Source organism: Chiloscyllium plagiosum, unplaced genomic scaffold (assembly GCF_037043375.1).
Source record: "Chiloscyllium plagiosum isolate Xiang-an unplaced genomic scaffold, Cpla_swu_hap1 HiC_scaffold_3, whole genome shotgun sequence".
Classification (NCBI taxonomy): domain Eukaryota; kingdom Metazoa; phylum Chordata; class Chondrichthyes; order Orectolobiformes; family Hemiscylliidae; genus Chiloscyllium; species Chiloscyllium plagiosum.
The window spans coordinates 141,807,809-141,823,930 of record NW_028270141.1 but is presented as its reverse complement, the minus strand read 5'-3'; the positions used below and the strand labels follow the sequence as shown (position 1 = coordinate 141,823,930).

The 16,122-nt window shown below is 51.8% G+C and overlaps 9 non-coding genes and 1 pseudogene across 9 annotated transcripts; all 10 read left to right on the top strand.

Moving 5' to 3' along the window:
* Positions 1-117: 117 nt before the first annotated feature.
* On the top strand, positions 118-236 carry LOC148151515 (5S ribosomal RNA). The gene has a single exon (XR_015756560.1). It is a non-coding gene; the product is annotated as a 5S ribosomal RNA (ribosomal RNA).
* A 1,546-nt stretch (positions 237-1,782) lies between these two features.
* On the top strand, positions 1,783-1,901 carry LOC148151514 (5S ribosomal RNA). Its single transcript, XR_015756559.1, has one exon. It is a non-coding gene; the product is annotated as a 5S ribosomal RNA (ribosomal RNA).
* Positions 1,902-3,447: 1,546 nt separating this feature from the next.
* LOC148151513 (5S ribosomal RNA) lies at positions 3,448-3,566 on the top strand. The gene has a single exon (XR_015755591.1). It is a non-coding gene; the product is annotated as a 5S ribosomal RNA (ribosomal RNA).
* A 1,546-nt stretch (positions 3,567-5,112) lies between these two features.
* Positions 5,113-5,231, top strand: LOC148151512 (5S ribosomal RNA). Its single transcript, XR_015756558.1, has one exon. It is a non-coding gene; the product is annotated as a 5S ribosomal RNA (ribosomal RNA).
* Positions 5,232-6,777: 1,546 nt separating this feature from the next.
* On the top strand, positions 6,778-6,896 carry LOC148151511 (5S ribosomal RNA). The gene has a single exon (XR_015756557.1). It is a non-coding gene; the product is annotated as a 5S ribosomal RNA (ribosomal RNA).
* Positions 6,897-8,442: 1,546 nt separating this feature from the next.
* On the top strand, positions 8,443-8,561 carry LOC148151510 (5S ribosomal RNA). The gene has a single exon (XR_015756775.1). It is a non-coding gene; the product is annotated as a 5S ribosomal RNA (ribosomal RNA).
* A 1,546-nt stretch (positions 8,562-10,107) lies between these two features.
* LOC148151509 (5S ribosomal RNA) lies at positions 10,108-10,216 on the top strand (annotated as a pseudogene).
* A 1,546-nt stretch (positions 10,217-11,762) lies between these two features.
* Positions 11,763-11,881, top strand: LOC148151508 (5S ribosomal RNA). Its single transcript, XR_015756556.1, has one exon. It is a non-coding gene; the product is annotated as a 5S ribosomal RNA (ribosomal RNA).
* A 1,546-nt stretch (positions 11,882-13,427) lies between these two features.
* On the top strand, positions 13,428-13,546 carry LOC148151507 (5S ribosomal RNA). The gene has a single exon (XR_015755590.1). It is a non-coding gene; the product is annotated as a 5S ribosomal RNA (ribosomal RNA).
* Positions 13,547-15,092: 1,546 nt separating this feature from the next.
* On the top strand, positions 15,093-15,211 carry LOC148151506 (5S ribosomal RNA). Its single transcript, XR_015756741.1, has one exon. It is a non-coding gene; the product is annotated as a 5S ribosomal RNA (ribosomal RNA).
* The last annotated feature ends 911 nt before the right edge of the window (positions 15,212-16,122 follow it).

The window sequence follows — 16,122 nt, the reverse complement described above, 5'->3', positions numbered from 1 at the left end:
GGAGGAAGAGCAAAGAGAAAAGAGAAAAAAAAGCCAAAGGGGATAAAGAGAAAGAGCAAGAAAGAAAATGTGGCTGGCCAGCACGCCTTGAAGTAGGGAGAAAAGGCAGGGGCCAGCGCCTACGGCCATACTAGTCTGAAAACGCCCGATCTCGTCTGATCTCGGAAGCTAAGCAGACTCAGGCCTGGTTAGTACTTGGATGGGAGACCGCCTGGGAATACCAGGTGCAGTAGGCTTTTTCCGCCAGCAGTGGCTGCTCAAGTCACCCCTCTGCACTTGTCTTGTGCCAGGCAATGGAGCGGCAGGTTATTTTTGCTGCTGCTGCTGTGCCTGGCATCAGTCTCCTGCAGGCACGAGACACGGAGGGGAGGAGAGCGGAGCGCTGCCAAAATCAGCAAGAAAGGCGGAAAGAAAGGGATTGGGGCTGCACGCTGTCTGCGGGTGGCAGTCAGGAAAGGCGGACAATAGACAATAGGTGCAGGAGTTGGCCATTCTGCCCTTCCAGCCTGCACCACCATTCAATATGATCATGGCTGATCATCCTTAATCAGTATCCTGTTCCTGCCTTATCTCCATAACCCTTGATTCCACTATCCTTGAGAGCTCTATCCAACTCTTTCTTAAATGAATCCAGAGACTGGGCCTCCACTGCCCTCTGGGGCAGAGCATTCCACACAGCCACCACTCTCTGGGTGAAGAAGTTTCTCCTCATCTCTGTCCTAAATGGTCTACCCCGTATTTTTAAGCTGTGTCCTCTGTTTCGGCACTCACCCCGCAGCGGAAACATGTTGCCTGCCGCCAGAGTGTCCAATCCTTTGATCATCTTATATGTCTCAACCAGATCCCCTCTCAGTCTTCTAAACTCAAGGGTACACAAGCCCAGTCGCTCCAGTCTTTCAGTGTAAGGTAATCCCGCCATTCCAGGAATTGACCTCGTGAACCTACGCTGCATTCCCTCAATAGCCAGAATGTCTCTCCTCAAATTTGGAGACCAGAACTGCACACAGTACTCCAGGTGTGGTCTCACCAGGGCCCTGTACAGCTGCAGAAGGACCTCTTTGCTTCTATACTCAATCCCTCTTGTTATGAAGGCCAGCATGCTATTAGCCTTCTTCACTACCTGCTGTACCTGCATGCTTACCTTCATTGAGTGGTGTACAAGAACCCCCAGATCTCTCTGTACTGCCCCTTTACCTTAATTGATTCCACTTAGGTGGTAATCTGCCTTCCTGTTCTTGCCACCAAAGTGGATAAGGATCCATTTATCCACGTGAAAGTGCATCTGCCATGCATCTGAGCACTCACCTAACTTGTCCAGGTCACCCTGTAATCTCCTAAGATCCTCATCACATTTCACCCTGCCACCCAGCTGATGAAATTTGCGAATGTTATTGCTAATACCATCTTGTATATCCTGAAGATAGATTGTAAAATGCTGCGGTCCCAGTACTGATCCGTGCGGTACCCCACTGGTCAGTGCCCGGCATTCCGAAATGGAGGGGTGGAGGAGTGTGGAAGGATGAGAGAATGCAGGCTGCGGCCCTATGAAGCAGGGGGAGGGCTTGCAGTTGGCCTGTGTGGGGATGTGGGAGACTACAGGAGCCTGGTGGGCAAGGGCTGGCTGAAAGGCAGCTGGAGGGACGGAGGGAGGGAAGCACGCACGGAGGAGGAAGAGCAAAGAGAAAAGAGAAAAAAAAGCCAAAGGGGATAAAGAGAAAGAGCAAGAAAGAAAATGTGGCTGGCCAGCACGCCTTGAAGTAGGGAGAAAAGGCAGGGGCCAGCGCCTACGGCCATACTAGTCTGAAAACGCCCGATCTCGTCTGATCTCGGAAGCTAAGCAGACTCAGGCCTGGTTAGTACTTGGATGGGAGACCGCCTGGGAATACCAGGTGCAGTAGGCTTTTTCCGCCAGCAGTGGCTGCTCAAGTCACCCCTCTGCACTTGTCTTGTGCCAGGCAATGGAGCGGCAGGTTATTTTTGCTGCTGCTGCTGTGCCTGGCATCAGTCTCCTGCAGGCACGAGACACGGAGGGGAGGAGAGCGGAGCGCTGCCAAAATCAGCAAGAAAGGCGGAAAGAAAGGGATTGGGGCTGCACGCTGTCTGCGGGTGGCAGTCAGGAAAGGCGGACAATAGACAATAGGTGCAGGAGTTGGCCATTCTGCCCTTCCAGCCTGCACCACCATTCAATATGATCATGGCTGATCATCCTTAATCAGTATCCTGTTCCTGCCTTATCTCCATAACCCTTGATTCCACTATCCTTGAGAGCTCTATCCAACTCTTTCTTAAATGAATCCAGAGACTGGGCCTCCACTGCCCTCTGGGGCAGAGCATTCCACACAGCCACCACTCTCTGGGTGAAGAAGTTTCTCCTCATCTCTGTCCTAAATGGTCTACCCCGTATTTTTAAGCTGAGTCCTCTGTTTCGGCACTCACCCCGCAGCGGAAACATGTTGCCTGCCGCCAGAGTGTCCAATCCTTTGATCATCTTATATGTCTCAACCAGATCCCCTCTCAGTCTTCTAAACTCAAGGGTACACAAGCCCAGTCGCTCCAGTCTTTCAGTGTAAGGTAATCCCGCCATTCCAGGAATTGACCTCGTGAACCTACGCTGCATTCCCTCAATAGCCAGAATGTCTCTCCTCAAATTTGGAGACCAGAACTGCACACAGTACTCCAGGTGTGGTCTCACCAGGGCCCTGTACAGCTGCAGAAGGACCTCTTTGCTTCTATACTCAATCCCTCTTGTTATGAAGGCCAGCATGCTATTAGCCTTCTTCACTACCTGCTGTACCTGCATGCTTACCTTCATTGAGTGGTGTACAAGAACCCCCAGATCTCTCTTTACTGCCCCTTTACCTAAATTGATTCCACTTAGGTGGTAATCTGCCTTCCTGTTCTTGCCACCAAAGTGGATAAGGATCCATTTATCCACGTGAAAGTGCATCTGCCATGCATCTGAGCACTCACCTAACTTGTCCAGGTCACCCTGTAATCTCCTAACATCCTCATCACATTTCACCCTGCCACCCAGCTGATGAAATTTGCGAATGTTATTGCTAATACCATCTTGTATATCCTGAAGATAGATTGTAAAAAGCTGCGGTCCCAGTACTGATCCGTGCGGTACCCCACTGGTCAGTGCCTGGCATTCCGAAATGGAGGGGTGGAGGAGTGTGGAAGGATGAGAGAATGCAGGCTGCGGCCCTATGAAGCAGGGGGAGGGCTTGCAGTTGGCCTGTGTGGGGATGTGGGAGACTACAGGAGCCTGGTGGGCAAGGGCTGGCTGAAAGGCAGCTGGAGGGACGGAGGGAGGGAAGCACGCACGGAGGAGGAAGAGCAAAGAGAAAAGAGAAAAAAAAGCCAAAGGGGATAAAGAGAAAGAGCAAGAAAGAAAATGTGGCTGGCCAGCACGCCTTGAAGTAGGGAGAAAAGGCAGGGGCCAGCGCCTACGGCCATACTAGTCTGAAAACGCCCGATCTCGTCTGATCTCGAAAACTAAGCAGACTCAGGCCTGGTTAGTACTTGGATGGGAGACCGCCTGGGAATACCAGGTGCTGTAGGCTTTTTCCGCCAGCAGTGGCTGCTCAAGTCACCCCTCTGCACTTGTCTTGTGCCAGGCAATGGAGCGGCAGGTTATTTTTGCTGCTGCTGCTGTGCCTGGCATCAGTCTCCTGCAGGCACGAGACACGGAGGGGAGGAGAGCGGAGCGCTGCCAAAATCAGCAAGAAAGGCGGAAAGAAAGGGATTGGGGCTGCACGCTGTCTGCGGGTGGCAGTCAGGAAAGGCGGACAATAGACAATAGGTGCAGGAGTTGGCCATTCTGCCCTTCCAGCCTGCACCACCATTCAATATGATCATGGCTGATCATCCTTAATCAGTATCCTGTTCCTGCCTTATCTCCATAACCCTTGATTCCACTATCCTTGAGAGCTCTATCCAACTCTTTCTTAAATGAATCCAGAGACTGGGCCTCCACTGCCCTCTGGGGCAGAGCATTCCACACAGCCACCACTCTCTGGGTGAAGAAGTTTCTCCTCATCTCTGTCCTAAATGGTCTACCCCGTATTTTTAAGCTGTGTCCTCTGTTTCGGCACTCACCCCGCAGCGGAAACAAGTTGCCTGCCGCCAGAGTGTCCAATCCTTTGATCATCTTATATGTCTCAACCAGATCCCCTCTCAGTCTTCTAAACTCAAGGGTACACAAGCCCAGTCGCTCCAGTCTTTCAGTGTAAGGTAATCCCGCCATTCCAGGAATTGACCTCGTGAACCTACGCTGCATTCCCTCAATAGCCAGAATGTCTCTCCTCAAATTTGGAGACCAGAACTGCACACAGTACTCCAGGTGTGGTCTCACCAGGGCCCTGTACAGCTGCAGAAGGACCTCTTTGCTTCTATACTCAATCCCTCTTGTTATGAAGGCCAGCATGCTATTAGCCTTCTTCACTACCTGCTGTACCTGCATGCTTACCTTCATTGAGTGGTGTACAAGAACCCCCAGATCTCTCTGTACTGCCCCTTTACCTAAATTGATTCCACTTAGGTGGTAATCTGCCTTCCTGTTCTTGCCACCAAAGTGGATAAGGATCCATTTATCCACGTGAAAGTGCATCTGCCATGCATCTGAGCACTCACCTAACTTGTCCAGGTCACCCTGTAATCTCCTAAGATCCTCATCACATTTCACCCTGCCACCCAGCTGATGAAATTTGCGAATGTTATTGCTAATACCATCTTGTATATCCTGAAGATAGATTGTAAAAAGCTGCAGTCCCAGTACTGATCCGTGTGGTACCCCACTGGTCAGTGCCCGGCATTCCGAAATGGAGGGGTGGAGGAGTGTGGAAGGATGAGAGAATGCAGGCTGCGGCCCTATGAAGCAGGGGGAGGGCTTGCAGTTGGCCTGTGTGGGGATGTGGGAGACTACAGGAGCCTGGTGGGCAAGGGCTGGCTGAAAGGCAGCTGGAGGGACGGAGGGAGGGAAGCACGCACGGAGGAGGAAGAGCAAAGAGAAAAGAGAAAAAAAAGCCAAAGGGGATAAAGAGAAAGAGCAAGAAAGAAAATGTGGCTGGCCAGCACGCCTTGAAGTAGGGAGAAAAGGCAGGGGCCAGCGCCTACGGCCATACTAGTCTGAAAACGCCCGATCTCGTCTGATCTCGGAAGCTAAGCAGACTCAGGCCTGGTTAGTACTTGGATGGGAGACCGCCTGGGAATACCAGGTGCAGTAGGCTTTTTCCGCCAGCAGTGGCTGCTCAAGTCACCCCTCTGCACTTGTCTTGTGCCAGGCAATGGAGCGGCAGGTTATTTTTGCTGCTGCTGCTGTGCCTGGCATCAGTCTCCTGCAGGCACGAGACACGGAGGGGAGGAGAGCGGAGCGCTGCCAAAATCAGCAAGAAAGGCGGAAAGAAAGGGATTGGGGCTGCACGCTGTCTGCGGGTGGCAGTCAGGAAAGGCGGACAATAGACAATAGGTGCAGGAGTTGGCCATTCTGCCCTTCCAGCCTGCACCACCATTCAATATGATCATGGCTGATCATCCTTAATCAGTATCCTGTTCCTGCCTTATCTCCATAACCCTTGATTCCACTATCCTTGAGAGCTCTATCCAACTCTTTCTTAAATGAATCCAGAGACTGGGCCTCCACTGCCCTCTGGGGCAGAGCATTCCACACAGCCACCACTCTCTGGGTGAAGAAGTTTCTCCTCATCTCTGTCCTAAATGGTCTACCCCGTATTTTTAAGCTGTGTCCTCTGTTTCGGCACTCACCCCGCAGCGGAAACATGTTGCCTGCCGCCAGAGTGTCCAATCCTTTGATCATCTTATATGTCTCAACCAGATCCCCTCTCAGTCTTCTAAACTCAAGGGTACACAAGCCCAGTCGCTCCAGTCTTTCAGTGTAAGGTAATCCCGCCATTCCAGGAATTGACCTCGTGAACCTACGCTGCATTCCCTCAATAGCCAGAATGTCTCTCCTCAAATTTGGAGACCAGAACTGCACACAGTATTCCAGGTGTGGTCTCACCAGGGCCCTGTACAGCTGCAGAAGGACCTCTTTGCTTCTATACTCAATCCCTCTTGTTATGAAGGCCAGCATGCTATTAGCCTTCTTCACTACCTGCTGTACCTGCATGCTTACCTTCATTGAGTGGTGTACAAGAACCCCCAGATCTCTCTGTACTGCCCCTTTACCTAAATTGATTCCACTTAGGTGGTAATCTGCCTTCCTGTTCTTGCCACCAAAGTGGATAAGGATCCATTTATCCACGTGAAAGTGCATCTGCCATGCATCTGAGCACTCACCTAACTTGTCCAGGTCACCCTGTAATCTCCTAACATCCTCATCACATTTCACCCTGCCACCCAGCTGATGAAATTTGCGAATGTTATTGCTAATACCATCTTGTATATCCTGAAGATAGATTGTAAAAAGCTGCGGTCCCAGTACTGATCCGTGCGGTACCCCACTGGTCAGTGCCCGGCATTCCGAAATGGAGGGGTGGAGGAGTGTGGAAGGATGAGAGAATGCAGGCTGCGGCCCTATGAAGCAGGGGGAGGGCTTGCAGTTGGCCTGTGTGGGGATGTGTGAGACTACAGGAGCCTGGTGGGCAAGGGCTGGCTGAAAGGCAGCTGGAGGGACGGAGGGAGGGAAGCACGCACGGAGGAGGAAGAGCAAAGAGAAAAGAGAAAAAAAAGCCAAAGGGGATAAAGAGAAAGAGCAAGAAAGAAAATGTGGCTGGCCAGCACGCCTTGAAGTAGGGAGAAAAGGCAGGGGCCAGCGCCTACGGCCATACTAGTCTGAAAACGCCCGATCTCGTCTGATCTCGGAAGCTAAGCAGACTCAGGCCTGGTTAGTACTTGGATGGGAGACCGCCTGGGAATACCAGGTGCAGTAGGCTTTTTCCGCCAGCAGTGGCTGCTCAAGTCACCCCTCTGCACTTGTCTTGTGCCAGGCAATGGAGCGGCAGGTTATTTTTGCTGCTGCTGCTGTGCCTGGCATCAGTCTCCTGCAGGCACGAGACACGGAGGGGAGGAGAGCGGAGCGCTGCCAAAATCAGCAAGAAAGGCGGAAAGAAAGGGATTGGGGCTGCACGCTGTCTGCGGGTGGCAGTCAGGAAAGGCGGACAATAGACAATAGGTGCAGGAGTTGGCCATTCTGCCCTTCCAGCCTGCACCACCATTCAATATGATCATGGCTGATCATCCTTAATCAGTATCCTGTTCCTGCCTTATCTCCATAACCCTTGATTCCACTATCCTTGAGAGCTCTATCCAACTCTTTCTTAAATGAATCCAGAGACTGGGCCTCCACTGCCCTCTGGGGCAGAGCATTCCACACAGCCACCACTCTCTGGGTGAAGAAGTTTCTCCTCATCTCTGTCCTAAATGGTCTACCCCGTATTTTTAAGCTGTGTCCTCTGTTTCGGCACTCACCCCGCAGCGGAAACATGTTGCCTGCCGCCAGAGTGTCCAATCCTTTGATCATCTTATATGTCTCAACCAGATCCCCTCTCAGTCTTCTAAACTCAAGGGTACACAAGCCCAGTCGCTCCAGTCTTTCAGTGTAAGGTAATCCCGCCATTCCAGGAATTGACCTCGTGAACCTACGCTGCATTCCCTCAATAGCCAGAATGTCTCTCCTCAAATTTGGAGACCAGAACTGCACACAGTACTCCAGGTGTGGTCTCACCAGGGCCCTGTACAGCTGCAGAAGGACCTCTTTGCTCCTATACTCAATCCCTCTTGTTATGAAGGCCAGCATGCTATTAGCCTTCTTCACTACCTGCTGTACCTGCATGCTTACCTTCATTGAGTGGTGTACAAGAACCCCCAGATCTCTCTGTACTGCCCCTTTACCTAAATTGATTCCACTTAGGTGGTAATCTGCCTTCCTGTTCTTGCCACCAAAGTGGATAAGGATCCATTTATCCACGTGAAAGTGCATCTGCCATGCATCTGAGCACTCACCTAACTTGTCCAGGTCACCCTGTAATCTCCTAAGATCCTCATCACATTTCACCCTGCCACCCAGCTGATGAAATTTGCGAATGTTATTGCTAATACCATCTTGTATATCCTGAAGATAGATTGTAAAAAGCTGCGGTCCCAGTACTGATCCGTGCGGTACCCCACTGGTCAGTGCCTGGCATTCCGAAATGGAGGGGTGGAGGAGTGTGGAAGGATGAGAGAATGCAGGCTGCGGCCCTATGAAGCAGGGGGAGGGCTTGCAGTTGGCCTGTGTGGGGATGTGGGAGACTACAGGAGCCTGGTGGGCAAGGGCTGGCTGAAAGGCAGCTGGAGGGACGGAGGGAGGGAAGCACGCACGGAGGAGGAAGAGCAAAGAGAAAAGAGAAAAAAAAGCCAAAGGGGATAAAGAGAAAGAGCAAGAAAGAAAATGTGGCTGGCCAGCACGCCTTGAAGTAGGGAGAAAAGGCAGGGGCCAGCGCCTACGGCCGTACTAGTCTGAAAACGCCCGATCTCATCTGATCTCGGAAGCTAAGCAGACTCAGGCCTGGTTAGTACTTGGATGGGAGACCGCCTGGGAATACCAGGTGCAGTAGGCTTTTTCCGCCAGCAGTGGCTGCTCAGGTCACCCCTCTGCACTTGTCTTGTGCCAGGCAATGGAGCGGCAGGTTATTTTTGCTGCTGCTGCTGTGCCTGGCATCAGTCTCCTGCAGGCACGAGACACGGAGGGGAGGAGAGCGGAGCGCTGCCAAAATCAGCAAGAAAGGCAGAAAGAAAGGGATTGGGGCTGCACGCTGTCTGCGGGTGGCAGTCAGGAAAGGCGGACAATAGACAATAGGTGCAGGAGTTGGCCATTCTGCCCTTCCAGCCTGCACCACCATTCAATATGATCATGGCTGATCATCCTTAATCAGTATCCTGTTCCTGCCTTATCTCCATAACCCTTGATTCCACTATCCTTGAGAGCTCTATCCAACTCTTTCTTAAATGAATCCAGAGACTGGGCCTCCACTGCCCTCTGGGGCAGAGCATTCCACACAGCCACCACTCTCTGGGTGAAGAAGTTTCTCCTCATCTCTGTCCTAAATGGTCTACCCCGTATTTTTAAGCTGTGTCCTCTGTTTCGGCACTCACCCCGCAGCGGAAACATGTTGCCTGCCGCCAGAGTGTCCAATCCTTTGATCATCTTATATGTCTCAACCAGATCCCCTCTCAGTCTTCTAAACTCAAGGGTACACAAGCCCAGTCGCTCCAGTCTTTCAGTGTAAGGTAATCCCGCCATTCCAGGAATTGACCTCGTGAACCTACGCTGCATTCCCTCAATAGCCAGAATGTCTCTCCTCAAATTTGGAGACCAGAACTGCACACAGTACTCCAGGTGTGGTCTCACCAGGGCCCTGTACAGCTGCAGAAGGACCTCTTTGCTTCTATACTCAATCCCTCTTGTTATGAAGGCCAGCATGCTATTAGCCTTCTTCACTACCTGCTGTACCTGCATGCTTACCTTCATTGAGTGGTGTACAAGAACCCCCAGATCTCTCTGTACTGCCCCTTTACCTAAATTGATTCCACTTAGGTGGTAATCTGCCTTCCTGTTCTTGCCACCAAAGTGGATAAGGATCCATTTATCCACGTGGAAGTGCATCTGCCATGCATCTGAGCACTCACCTAACTTGTCCAGGTCACCCTGTAATCTCCTAACATCCTCATCACATTTCACCCTGCCACCCAGCTGATGAAATTTGCGAATGTTATTGCTAATACCATCTTGTATATCCTGAAGATAGATTGTAAAAAGCTGCGGTCCCAGTACTGATCCGTGCGGTACCCCACTGGTCAGTGCCTGGCATTCCGAAATGGAGGGGTGGAGGAGTGTGGAAGGATGAGAGAATGCAGGCTGCGGCCCTATGAAGCAGGGGGAGGGCTTGCAGTTGGCCTGTGTGGGGATGTGGGAGACTACAGGAGCCTGGTGGGCAAGGGCTGGCTGAAAGGCAGCTGGAGGGACGGAGGGAGGGAAGCACGCACGGAGGAGGAAGAGCAAAGAGAAAAGAGAAAAAAAAGCCAAAGGGGATAAAGAGAATGAGCAACAAAGAAAATGTGGCTGGCCAGCACGCCTTGAAGTAGGGAGAAAAGGCAGGGGCCAGCGCCTACGGCCATACTAGTCTGAAAACGTCTGATCTCGGAAACTAAGCAGACTCAGGCCTGGTTAGTACTTGGATGGGAGACCGCCTGGGAATACCAGGTGCAGTAGGCTTTTTCCGCCAGCAGTGGCTGCTCAAGTCACCCCTCTGCACTTGTCTTGTGCCAGGCAATGGAGCGGCAGGTTATTTTTGCTGCTGCTGCTGTGCCTGGCATCAGTCTCCTGCAGGCACGAGACACGGAGGGGAGGAGAGCGGAGCGCTGCCAAAATCAGCAAGAAAGGCGGAAAGAAAGGGATTGGGGCTGCACGCTGTCTGCGGGTGGCAGTCAGGAAAGGCGGACAATAGACAATAGGTGCAGGAGTTGGCCATTCTGCCCTTCCAGCCTGCACCACCATTCAATATGATCATGGCTGATCATCCTTAATCAGTATCCTGTTCCTGCCTTATCTCCATAACCCTTGATTCCACTATCCTTGAGAGCTCTATCCAACTCTTTCTTAAATGAATCCAGAGACTGGGCCTCCACTGCCCTCTGGGGCAGAGCATTCCACACAGCCACCACTCTCTGGGTGAAGAAGTTTCTCCTCATCTCTGTCCTAAATGGTCTACCCCGTATTTTTAAGCTGTGTCCTCTGTTTCGGCACTCACCCCGCAGCGGAAACATGTTGCCTGCCGCCAGAGTGTCCAATCCTTTGATCATCTTATATGTCTCAACCAGATCCCCTCTCAGTCTTCTAAACTCAAGGGTACACAAGCCCAGTCGCTCCAGTCTTTCAGTGTAAGGTAATCCCGCCATTCCAGGAATTGACCTCGTGAACCTACGCTGCATTCCCTCAATAGCCAGAATGTCTCTCCTCAAATTTGGAGACCAGAACTGCACACAGTACTCCAGGTGTGGTCTCACCAGGGCCCTGTACAGCTGCAGAAGGACCTCTTTGCTTCTATACTCAATCCCTCTTGTTATGAAGGCCAGCATGCTATTAGCCTTCTTCACTACCTGCTGTACCTGCATGCTTACCTTCATTGAGTGGTGTACAAGAACCCCCAGATCTCTCTGTACTGCCCCTTTACCTAAATTGATTCCACTTAGGTGGTAATCTGCCTTCCTGTTCTTGCCACCAAAGTGGATAAGGATCCATTTATCCACGTGAAAGTGCATCTGCCATGCATCTGAGCACTCACCTAACTTGTCCAGGTCACCCTGTAATCTCCTAACATCCTCATCACATTTCACCCTGCCACCCAGCTGATGAAATTTGCGAATGTTATTGCTAATACCATCTTGTATATCCTGAAGATAGATTGTAAAAAGCTGCGGTCCCAGTACTGATCCGTGCGGTACCCCACTGGTCAGTGCCCGGCATTCCGAAATGGAGGGGTGGAGGAGTGTGGAAGGATGAGAGAATGCAGGCTGCGGCCCTATGAAGCAGGGGGAGGGCTTGCAGTTGGCCTGTGTGGGGATGTGGGAGACTACAGGAGCCTGGTGGGCAAGGGCTGGCTGAAAGGCAGCTGGAGGGACGGAGGGAGGGAAGCACGCACGGAGGAGGAAGAGCAAAGAGAAAAGAGAAAAAAAAGCCAAAGGGGATAAAGAGAAAGAGCAACAAAGAAAATGTGGCTGGCCAGCACGCCTTGAAGTAGGGAGAAAAGGCAGGGGCCAGCGCCTACGGCCATACTAGTCTGAAAACGCCCGATCTCGTCTGATCTCGGAAGCTAAGCAGACTCAGGCCTGGTTAGTACTTGGATGGGAGACCGCCTGGGAATACCAGGTGCAGTAGGCTTTTTCCGCCAGCAGTGGCTGCTCAAGTCACCCCTCTGCACTTGTCTTGTGCCAGGCAATGGAGCGGCAGGTTATTTTTGCTGCTGCTGCTGTGCCTGGCATCAGTCTCCTGCAGGCACGAGACACGGAGGGGAGGAGAGCGGAGCGCTGCCAAAATCAGCAAGAAAGGCGGAAAGAAAGGGATTGGGGCTGCACGCTGTCTGCGGGTGGCAGTCAGGAAAGGCGGACAATAGACAATAGGTGCAGGAGTTGGCCATTCTGCCCTTCCAGCCTGCACCACCATTCAATATGATCATGGCTGATCATCCTTAATCAGTATCCTGTTCCTGCCTTATCTCCATAACCCTTGATTCCACTATCCTTGAGAGCTCTATCCAACTCTTTCTTAAATGAATCCAGAGACTGGGCCTCCACTGCCCTCTGGGGCAGAGCATTCCACACAGCCACCACTCTCTGGGTGAAGAAGTTTCTCCTCATCTCTGTCCTAAATGGTCTACCCCGTATTTTTAAGCTGTGTCCTCTGTTTCGGCACTCACCCCGCAGCGGAAACATGTTGCCTGCCGCCAGAGTGTCCAATCCTTTGATCATCTTATATGTCTCAACCAGATCCCCTCTCAGTCTTCTAAACTCAAGGGTACACAAGCCCAGTCGCTCCAGTCTTTCAGTGTAAGGTAATCCCGCCATTCCAGGAATTGACCTCGTGAACCTACGCTGCATTCCCTCAATAGCCAGAATGTCTCTCCTCAAATTTGGAGACCAGAACTGCACACAGTACTCCAGGTGTGGTCTCACCAGGGCCCTGTACAGCTGCAGAAGGACCTCTTTGCTTCTATACTCAATCCCTCTTGTTATGAAGGCCAGAATGCTATTAGCCTTCTTCACTACCTGCTGTACCTGCATGCTTACCTTCATTGAGTGGTGTACAAGAACCCCCAGATCTCTCTTTACTGCCCCTTTACCTAAATTGATTCCACTTAGGTGGTAATCTGCCTTCCTGTTCTTGCCACCAAAGTGGATAAGGATCCATTTATCCACGTGAAAGTGCATCTGCCATGCATCTGAGCACTCACCTAACTTGTCCAGGTCACCCTGTAATCTCCTAACATCCTCATCACATTTCACCCTGCCACCCAGCTGATGAAATTTGCGAATGTTATTGCTAATACCATCTTGTATATCCTGAAGATAGATTGTAAAAAGCTGCGGTCCCAGTACTGATCCGTGCGGTACCCCACTGGTCAGTGCCTGGCATTCCGAAATGGAGGGGTGGAGGAGTGTGGAAGGATGAGAGAATGCAGGCTGCGGCCCTATGAAGCAGGGGGAGGGCTTGCAGTTGGCCTGTGTGGGGATGTGGGAGACTACAGGAGCCTGGTGGGCAAGGGCTGGCTGAAAGGCAGCTGGAGGGACGGAGGGAGGGAAGCACGCACGGAGGAGGAAGAGCAAAGAGAAAAGAGAAAAAAAAGCCAAAGGGGATAAAGAGAAAGAGCAAGAAAGAAAATGTGGCTGGCCAGCACGCCTTGAAGTAGGGAGAAAAGGCAGGGGCCAGCGCCTACGGCCATACTAGTCTGAAAACGCCCGATCTCGTCTGATCTCGAAAACTAAGCAGACTCAGGCCTGGTTAGTACTTGGATGGGAGACCGCCTGGGAATACCAGGTGCTGTAGGCTTTTTCCGCCAGCAGTGGCTGCTCAAGTCACCCCTCTGCACTTGTCTTGTGCCAGGCAATGGAGCGGCAGGTTATTTTTGCTGCTGCTGCTGTGCCTGGCATCAGTCTCCTGCAGGCACGAGACACGGAGGGGAGGAGAGCGGAGCGCTGCCAAAATCAGCAAGAAAGGCGGAAAGAAAGGGATTGGGGCTGCACGCTGTCTGCGGGTGGCAGTCAGGAAAGGCGGACAATAGACAATAGGTGCAGGAGTTGGCCATTCTGCCCTTCCAGCCTGCACCACCATTCAATATGATCATGGCTGATCATCCTTAATCAGTATCCTGTTCCTGCCTTATCTCCATAACCCTTGATTCCACTATCCTTGAGAGCTCTATCCAACTCTTTCTTAAATGAATCCAGAGACTGGGCCTCCACTGCCCTCTGGGGCAGAGCATTCCACACAGCCACCACTCTCTGGGTGAAGAAGTTTCTCCTCATCTCTGTCCTAAATGGTCTACCCCGTATTTTTAAGCTGTGTCCTCTGTTTCGGCACTCACCCCGCAGCGGAAACAAGTTGCCTGCCGCCAGAGTGTCCAATCCTTTGATCATCTTATATGTCTCAACCAGATCCCCTCTCAGTCTTCTAAACTCAAGGGTACACAAGCCCAGTCGCTCCAGTCTTTCAGTGTAAGGTAATCCCGCCATTCCAGGAATTGACCTCGTGAACCTACGCTGCATTCCCTCAATAGCCAGAATGTCTCTCCTCAAATTTGGAGACCAGAACTGCACACGGTACTCCAGGTGTGGTCTCACCAGGGCCCTGTACAGCTGCAGAAGGACCTCTTTGCTTCTATACTCAATCCCTCTTGTTATGAAGGCCAGCATGCTATTAGCCTTCTTCACTACCTGCTGTACCTGCATGCTTACCTTCATTGAGTGGTGTACAAGAACCCCCAGATCTCTCTGTACTGCCCCTTTACCTAAATTGATTCCACTTAGGTGGTAATCTGCCTTCCTGTTCTTGCCACCAAAGTGGATAAGGATCCATTTATCCACGTGAAAGTGCATCTGCCATGCATCTGAGCACTCACCTAACTTGTCCAGGTCACCCTGTAATCTCCTAAGATCCTCATCACATTTCACCCTGCCACCCAGCTGATGAAATTTGCGAATGTTATTGCTAATACCATCTTGTATATCCTGAAGATAGATTGTAAAAAGCTGCGGTCCCAGTACTGATCCGTGTGGTACCCCACTGGTCAGTGCCCGGCATTCCGAAATGGAGGGGTGGAGGAGTGTGGAAGGATGAGAGAATGCAGGCTGCGGCCCTATGAAGCAGGGGGAGGGCTTGCAGTTGGCCTGTGTGGGGATGTGTGAGACTACAGGAGCCTGGTGGGCAAGGGCTGGCTGAAAGGCAGCTGGAGGGACGGAGGGAGGGAAGCACGCACGGAGGAGGAAGAGCAAAGAGAAAAGAGAAAAAAAAGCCAAAGGGGATAAAGAGAAAGAGCAAGAAAGAAAATGTGGCTGGCCAGCACGCCTTGAAGTAGGGAGAAAAGGCAGGGGCCAGCGCCTACGGCCATACTAGTCTGAAAATGCCCGATCTCGTCTGATCTCGGAAGCTAAGCAGACTCAGGCCTGGTTAGTACTTGGATGGGAGACCGCCTGGGAATACCAGGTGCAGTAGGCTTTTTCCGCCAGCAGTGGCTGCTCAAGTCACCCCTCTGCACTTGTCTTGTGCCAGGCAATGGAGCGGCAGGTTATTTTTGCTGCTGCTGCTGTGCCTGGCATCAGTCTCCTGCAGGCACGAGACACGGAGGGGAGGAGAGCGGAGCGCTGCCAAAATCAGCAAGAAAGGCGGAAAGAAAGGGATTGGGGCTGCACGCTGTCTGCGGGTGGCAGTCAGGAAAGGCGGACAATAGACAATAGGTGCAGGAGTTGGCCATTCTGCCCTTCCAGCCTGCACCACCATTCAATATGATCATGGCTGATCATCCTTAATCAGTATCCTGTTCCTGCCTTATCTCCATAACCCTTGATTCCACTATCCTTGAGAGCTCTATCCAACTCTTTCTTAAATGAATCCAGAGACTGGGCCTCCACTGCCCTCTGGGGCAGAGCATTCCACACAGCCACCACTCTCTGGGTGAAGAAGTTTCTCCTCATCTCTGTCCTAAATGGTCTACCCCGTATTTTTAAGCTGAGTCCTCTGTTTCGGCACTCACCCCGCAGCGGAAACATGTTGCCTGCCGCCAGAGTGTCCAATCCTTTGATCATCTTATATGTCTCAACCAGATCCCCTCTCAGTCTTCTAAACTCAAGGGTACACAAGCCCAGTCGCTCCAGTCTTTCAGTGTAAGGTAATCCCGCCATTCCAGGAATTGACCTCGTGAACCTACGCTGCATTCCCTCAATAGCCAGAATGTCTCTCCTCAAATTTGGAGACCAGAACTGCACACAGTACTCCAGGTGTGGTCTCACCAGGGCCCTGTACAGCTGCAGAAGGACCTCTTTGCTTCTATACTCAATCCCTCTTGTTATGAAGGCCAGCATGCTATTAGCCTTCTTCACTACCTGCTGTACCTGCATGCTTACCTTCAT